Genomic DNA, 8,423 nt, shown 5'->3' on the forward strand with positions numbered 1-8,423 from the left:
AACTAAAACCAGCAACTAATTATGCATACGGTCTTTGTCTACGCGGTGATCCAATTCATGTGATAGTTCACATTAGAGCATGCATCCAGGGCACAAATTCGTACTATCCTCCATAACCAGCAAAGGAACTTAACTACTACAAATTTGGTACCATATAGCAGCTCTACTTTTATTTGCAGGCTCAGAACTCAGCTTCAAGATCACAAACTGAACATGAGCATGCAAAAGACTGACCAATTTTCATGGGAGAAAATTCGGCAAAAAGCTTATTTAAGCTTTCCTAACGCACTTCCAACAGGTTGGTGATCACCACATTTGGCAAATGATGTACCAAAGATAAAATTTAACCAACATGCAACAAGATGCGTATTATTTTAATTGAGTAAATAATGTGTTTCACTTCATGCCACTCAGACATCCACAAATATTTAAAGAAAAGCTGGAGAATTTGGATAATATATCAGAAAGCATGCATCACGATGGCAAGGTTTTTCTGGATTGTTAAACAGTAATGGGCCAGTACAGCTGGAAGAGAAAGACGCAAGAGAAAGGTCAGTTTTCAATTGACAAATGATTCTAACCTTTTTCCTGACAATTTGCAAATGGGAAAACAAAGCCCTTCATGGTGCTAAATTGCGTCTATGGCAATCATTTCCTATATTTACCTTTCACTGACTGAAGAATGAAAAGTTATTTTCGTTTCCTAGGTCTTTCAGGAGGCTTGCCAGCTTCGTTGCCCTCATCCTCAGAGGTGCCTTCTAACACCTCATCCGGGACATCATTCGGTGCGTTATGTTTGGTGATATAATCTGTCAGTATAGTCATGCTCTTTTCTTTCATAGCAGTAAGCTGTGTAGAGAGTAATCCATTAGCAATATTGACATGAAATGAATCTGAGCCGAGGCACAACTTAACTTGGACTTTAGGACAGGAAGCATCATTCTGAATCTCCATCTATGTCCTGCATAAGCATTGTTCCAACCATTTATAGTTAACCTCTAAGCACTTAGAAGACCCTTTAAGATTATTCAACTAAAAACAATTAACTATATATGCTTTCTCTCAAAAAAAACATTAACTATATATGCTGAATGATCTTATTCCAACTAGTAAGATCCAAGATTTTGAAAGAATAGAATCAATCAATAGTTTTTTTTTATGTTATCAAATGGGATGTCTGCACATACAAATGTACATCTATGCATGCGGACTGTATGGCAGTCACAATGAGATTGAATCTGTTGCTTAAGAAAAAATATCAAAAGAAAAAAAGCATGCCTATTTTGAGAATTCATCAAAAAAGATGAAAATAAAGTGTTTTATATTAAGTTACAAAAACAAAAACTTCAATAAATCTGTGACAATGTCCACAAATGAAATAGTTTAATAAATGAAGTATCCCATTAAAACGAGAAAATATTCAAACTATTCACGTTTATCCTGAGGATTACATTGAGGCGAGTAGGAATTCTGCTAGTAAGAGAAACTACAAAGTATTGTTAAAGTTGTATCCCACTTGCCTATACTCACAACTATAACTTTTTTCAATCTTGGTTCGCTTTTCACAGTAGAGGTTAAACATACCGGAGCAGCAATAGATCTTTCAATCAGTTCTCTTTCTACCAAGAAACTTCACTGGAAACAGAAGTCTTATCCTATTAGCCCTCCTTAGTTTAGATCATATTCATATCATCAATCATTTTCATTTGCACAGCACTTTGTTCCTTCTTAAATCCCATAATCCATAAAAGTACAAAAATCCAAGAAACTTCTGTATCTGTCCCACCAGAACCTTAAAACTTTCTGTAACACAGCTTGATCCCGAACTCTGCTTTTAAACAATTCTTTTTGGTAAACTAGCTACCTTGAACTCTGCTCATTTAGCTTGAGCTCGTCATGAACTCGATCTTGGTTCTACTGGCCACGGAAATCAGCCAAGCTTAAACCTCTTAGTTTGCTTGGCTCAGCCCTACGTGTAGGCAAAATTCAGCATCAACATTCTATACTGTTATGCACCCACTATCCCGGTGCCTACAGAGACTCTTCTTCCTTTTCAGTACTTGGGGAGTTTGCTGTATCTTTATTCTTCTTGAAATGGAGTTCTTCAAAGTGAGGTAATGTTCACTATTCTAATGGGTTCCAAACCCCCTCTATTGAAAACTTTAAATTTTCATTTTTTCAATTTCTTTTGCATTTCTGATGCACCAGATGTAATCTATGTGAAGGTATCACGGGTCTGTATAGCAATACGTGCATGCACAATAATAATCACACTCACATGAGACAGGGTTAACGTGGTTCGGCTGAATGGCAGCCTACGTCCATGACCAAGATTTTGACTCCTCTCCCTCTCATGCTCCTTTACGAGAGAGGAGCTTCTATTTATAACAATATGGGAAATTACATGATGATGGGTCTCCAACCGATTTCAACTTCCTACATTGGTTGGGACTCCCTTAATTACAAGAAATCTGAATACAGTGGGACTCCATGTTTTTCTCCTCCTTGAATTCACTTTGGAATTCTTTGGATTTATCTGTCACACAAGGCCTCTGAGTTAGACGTGGCTATTGGATAGAGTCCTTCACCTTCAACACAGCCACTCAAGCCAATTTTATTGAGACTGAGCTTGTCGCTTAGGAAACTGAACTGTGAGCCTGCAAGAGGTTTGATCAATGTATCTGCTAACTAATTTTGTGAAGCGATAGATTTAATCTCAATTTTTTGCCTGGCCACCTTTTCCCGAATGAAGTGGAAATTGATTTCCACGTGTTTTGTTCTAGCATGGAACTTGAGATTGGTTGCCAAGTAGGTTGCGCCCAAATTGTCTCAGCACAGGGTAGGAAGACTATGAGAATCAATTCCAATTTCCTTGAGAAGTTGTTTCAGCAGTAGAAGTTATGAAGCTCCTCTGGAAAAAGGCTTTTATATTCAACTTTTCTGCTAGATTTTGCAACTAAGTGTTGTTTGGTCAAGCTCTAGGACAATAGATTAGATCCCATAAACGTAAGATAGCTATTGGTGGATCTTCTTTCATCTGGGCACCCTGCCCACTCGACATCTGTGTAAGCTTCAAGTTTAAGGGACTTATGAACACGTCATATGAAGTCCCATATTTATGGTACCCTTGAGGTACATTGAAATTCTTTTGACATGAGCCCAATACACGTCTGTGTGTTGGTGCATGAACTGGCAGGCTTTATTGACAGACTATGAGATATCAAGCCTTGAGAATGTTCCATATTGTAATGCACCTACAACAGTTCAATATTTTGACAGATCATCTAGGAGCTTTCCTTTAAACCTTGATAACTGAAAACTTGTTGCAGCAGGTGTAGTGAGAGGTTTTGCATTTTGCATCCTAGTTTTAACCAAGAGATCATAAATGTACTTTCTTTGAGACAGAATAATTCAAGCCTTCAAAAAAAATTGATGATTCACAATTTAGATCATGCAAAGAATATCCTGAGTTCGCTAAGTTCACAAAAAGATGGCCCATGATCCTAAAAATAGGATATCTACCCTTCCAAGGACTGGGAAAAGATAACCAAGGAATCTATTTTCTTATCTCGCAAAGACTAACTCTGGAAAAGGATTGGGAATCTGGGATTTGATAAAGGAAAGGGTAAAACAACACCCAGAAAGCGGTCAGAACCTCCTTGCTTTTTCGCACGAGAAACATTACTTTCTGAAAGAACAAACAGATGAAGAATCAGGTTTGGAAGGATTGACAACATTATTCCACAACACCAGCATTGTGGCCACCACGGCCCATCGGAAGTCAGAAATGGACCCAAAAAGTCCAACTCCACAGAGGGTAAATCTCGAACGTGCCCTATTTGCAAAGAAAACCAGGTTGGGAAAATGCGGACAGAATCTAGAGATTGACAAAAGGATTGAGTCTGCATATCTAGTATGGTGTACTTTCGTCTGGGAGAGCACAAGAATCCAGCTCTTTTATCTTAACTAATTCTGGTCTGTTAGCTGCACTTCTACCATGCTGTCTACTTTCCAAGTAGAGTCTTAGTTTCAAGCTTCAAGCTTTTGTCCAATTGCATTTGATGACAAGGAGAAATCATGCTACTAGACTTTAAATGAGTGGCCCTCCCAGGAAGAACAATACCAACTTTCCAGGATGAGACTTTATGGAACAGGTTCAGCTGTTCTTAGTATTATCCAGTGCAATCACATGGAGTTCCCATAAGTTACTCCAGAATTCCAGCAAGTTGTTGTCATACCAGGCCACCCTTAAGCATTGTAAGGATATAGTTATCACTCATAGTCCTGTTTCAAGCTTGGAAAAACTTGAACAATCATTTTGCCAGGTGTTCTTGCTCATGTCTCTGTCATGTACAAAAGTTTCGAAGACAAATACCAAGGGTAGCTCCTTCATTCATTCCAAAGCCACTTTCCCCATATGATACATGGGGAATTCTCGGTTTAAACTTGTTTGAGATATTAAACAGAAAATAGTGCAGGGGGTCTAGTAAGGGTGTGGGAATGAGATCAAGCTTTTGGAATCATGCTGGGTAAGAAAGTTGACAGTCTGATAAGCATCTCAGAATTTCAATGTTTGATTATGTAGAATGTGTAAAGCTGATTATGAATGAGTCGCAATGAAAAATAAAGCAGCAACAATGACAATGATAATTAACAATAACACTATTATCATCATCTCCATTACAGGCAACTTTTCACAGGCTTACACTTTTGGAAAGCTGTGTGCAGCATCCAGGTATGTCAGGCACAATGGACAACACATGCACATTCATGTACCCCCCCCCCCCCCCCACACACACACACACAGAATGCGTTCGTTAGGACCCTTTTCATTAGGTCCCTCCTTAGGATCCTTCACAAATCATAGTTGCAGGAATCTTTTGCTTGATCTGAGCATGTACAGAAAGTGATCTTTTCCGCATCAGTATAAATGATATTTCCTTTGCATTCAGCTAAGGCCGACACCTCCCCCCCAAAATCGAGAGCCACTTGGCGTTACATACTACATGCATTTATCACAGTTTTACTCAGTAGAAAACATGTATCCGATTAGGTATTTTTCACACTCAGATGTGTTACCTAGAGAGATAAAGGATCAATGGCGGATGCCACACTAAACATCGTTGATAAAATATTCAAGTATTTTCATTAAATCAATTTGATCCAAAACATGTTTTTGTTGGTAATATAAACAATGATAAACATGTCCACCAGCTCAGATCAAGCAAAAACCACCTGCAACTGTGATTTTTGAAATGGCCTACCAAGGGCCCCAAAGAGCACATTCCCCCCCCCCCCCCCCATGTGTGTGTGTGTGTGTGTATAGAGAGAGATGAATAATCCTGCAATTTAACTATTCCATGTATTGAGGCAAAGACGTTCACTTTTGTAGAAGCTGAAAATATGCACACATAATTAATTAACTGCACTGCATTACCATTTCTGTGGAAACATCAAAGAAGAATATGATTTTTTTCCCTCAGCAACCTAAACAATGCATATATATAATTTTGGATGAGTGATTGCAAGGAAACAAGGTCTCTGGAAATTTGACCTTCTTTAGACAACCTACAAACCAATTGAGCTAATCTAGATGATGCTGAGAAGGAACATGCTTGCTAGTTGATGAAACAAGAATCAAGGAGACAATAGTTCTTGCAATGAAATTCATTATATTTAGTTTCTACGATGTTTTGCAATATATTGTGGGGTACTGGGGTCTCACCTACTGGGATCCAAATAATGAAAACCATCATAGTTCAAATGGTGCTACACTACTATACTCGGGTTATGCATGAGAATGTGTCTGATTCATAGATCTACTGACCATGGTGAGTACAGTAGAACCATTTTTCTGAAAAGTACAGATTTGTTAGCAGTTATCATCATTTTTTAACCTCAAGGTTTGTTGAGTGTCATGGATATCATTCTTCGGATTTCCTTGGTATAGAGAATATCATGATATTAAACGAAAAAGCTTTTGGAAAATATCAGGAAAATCTTGGCCAAAGGTCAAACATGAAAGAAATTAGATCAAAATATAAAGTATAAAAAATGTAGGAAGGAAACAAAAGCATGCAAACTTCATGACATTCAAAATAAAAGAAATTGTGAATTGATCATGATTTACCGTGAAGCAAATTTTTTGTGAATTTTCATGACAAATCACAATAAGTTCAACATATCACAGAGATTTGTTACAGATCAAGAGAACAATAACAACAATAACCACACGAGAAGAGGGTTTAAGGAAAGTGAATATTGTTTGAACTTGACGAACTTCGCTACATGTTCAGTTCCATAAGATTGTTATTCTTATTAAACAAACATATACAACCAAAAGAAATCCAACCACGCCAAAGAATGAAGTGTTCAAAACATAGTGCTATGTTCTTAGAAGTAAATATTGTGCAAGATAATCAAGCCAAGCAGCATGATATCAAGTTTTGAAAAAAGCCCAGACAATCCCACAACAATTAAACATTCTACTTGGATGATGATGTGCCTCAACACTGGCAGAGCTTCTCCACAAAAACAATCCACCGATCCCTATAGGATATAGCATAGAACTAAGGCAACAGTCTAAACCGCATTACAGAAGTTCTTCAGTCTCATCATTTCTACATCTTTGTTGCCTAAGCAAACAAAAAAAATGTAATAAAATACATATCCATAAATGAATGTAGGTGAAAATTTTGAGATAAGGCTTGTAGAATGGCCTAATATATCATACTCTGGAACTTGGCTTACTCTTGTCTTGTTCAATCATCAAAACAGTGCACCACAAGCACCAGGAAAGGGAAAGAGAAAGTGGGGCATAAAAAGTATTGCTAAATTCCGAAGTTTTTCCTTGTCACAACGGAGAAAACGACAGAAAACCGGGATAAGGTGGTAATAAAAAATATGGGTATTTCTCTTCCAATCAAGGCGTCATGAAACAACAGAAAATGTGGTCTTGTGCGTCCATTTATCCAGAAAACATGGATAAGGTGGGATTTGGTGTCGTGATTCATAATTCAACATCCCAATTTATCTTGCTGGATACGTGGGTGCACCAAAGAATTCATTCAGGGTGCACAAGAACTTATCCAGAAAAAGGGTAACCTCAGAATTTTTGCCATGAATTTGCATTCACCACCATAATACAAAATTCAAGCTTATCCCGTTTATCAGGATAAGTGGGTGCAACAAAAGACACAGAGAGAATGGATAGTCGTAAAATAACAAACCAAAAAATGCAGTAAAAAACTAAAGCATTCATTTCCACGAGAAGATAGGAAAAGGAAAAGAAAACGATTAACCTCCCCAGTTAATCAGAAGCTAAAAACCCCACTTCAACACGACCATCGAAACAAAACTGAACAAGTATCACAAAACATGAGAAGAAAGATAAAAAAGAGGTACCGCCAGGAAGATGGGCGTCCTTGGAGACTCCGAGAGGGTAACCAATAAAGAGTAGGGAAGAAAATAGTGAATCAGACCTAGCTTCTCACACACACCCATGTGATCACAAAGATCAGTTCCTGACCCGACGTTGAGTTTGAAAATCAAGTCTCGTTAGTTTTTCTTTTGCAGTCTGTTAACTAGGAGTTTTCCCCCCAAGATATCCTTCACTGTTTTTTTTTTACACCTAAGGGGCGTTTGTTTCATACCGGAAACAAATTTTCTCGTAGGAAAATGGTTGTAATTTCCCAAGGTCATTAAAGAAAACACGCTCTGCCATATGTTTTTCGCACTGAAAAAGCCCTTTCGTGTGGGAAAGCTTCCACATGAGGCCCTGCTAGGGAAGCCTTTTCTCACGAAAAAGGCAGGTGTGAGAATCATGTGTGCTTTTCCTAGGGGTGGCAATCGGGTCGGGTTGGCGGGTCGGGTTGGCGGGTCAGCATACCTCAACCCGAACCCGACCCGTTTATTAAACGGGTCGGCTGTGGCAAACACGAACCCGACCCGTTTAATAAACGGGTAACCCGACACGACCCGCCAACCCATTTAATAAATGGGTTGGGTCGGGTAGACGGGTTTTCAGGTTCGCGGGTCAGGTTGGTGGGTCGGGTTGGCGGGCTGACGGATCGGGTTGGCAGGTAGTCAGGTTGGCGGGTCGGGTTGGCGGGTTGACCCACCCGCCTAACCTGTTTATTAAACGGGTCAGCCGGGTTGGCGGGTTGGCATACCCCCAACCCGAACCCGACCTGTTTAATAAACGGGTTACGCGGGTCGACCCGTTTATTAAACGGGTTGGCTAAAGCCCAACCAGAACCCGCCTAAGAGGCGGGTTGGCGGGTCGGGTTGGCGGGTCGTGTCAGAAATTGCCACCCCTAGCTTTTCCCCGGGGTTCTTTCGGACCTCATGCCCTTTTCTAGCGATTTTACAGTTTGTGAGACTTAAAATAATCGATATAATCTAAAAAAAACATGAAATTTTCA

General features: G+C 39.2%; 1 long non-coding RNA gene across 1 annotated transcript; it reads right to left on the minus strand.

Annotated features, from left to right (window-relative positions):
- Positions 1 to 339: 339 nt before the first annotated feature.
- On the minus strand, positions 340 to 7,526 carry LOC149817815 (uncharacterized). The gene is made up of 2 exons (XR_016427193.1): positions 7,405 to 7,526; positions 340 to 961 (listed from the first exon to the last, which is right to left on the minus strand). It is a non-coding gene; the product is annotated as an uncharacterized LOC149817815 (long non-coding RNA).
- Between the last annotated feature and the right edge of the window lie 897 nt (positions 7,527 to 8,423).

This window comes from Nuphar pumila, chromosome 13 (genome assembly GCF_984573655.1).
Source record: "Nuphar pumila chromosome 13, dmNupPumi1.hap1.1, whole genome shotgun sequence".
NCBI classification, from domain to species: domain Eukaryota; kingdom Viridiplantae; phylum Streptophyta; class Magnoliopsida; order Nymphaeales; family Nymphaeaceae; genus Nuphar; species Nuphar pumila.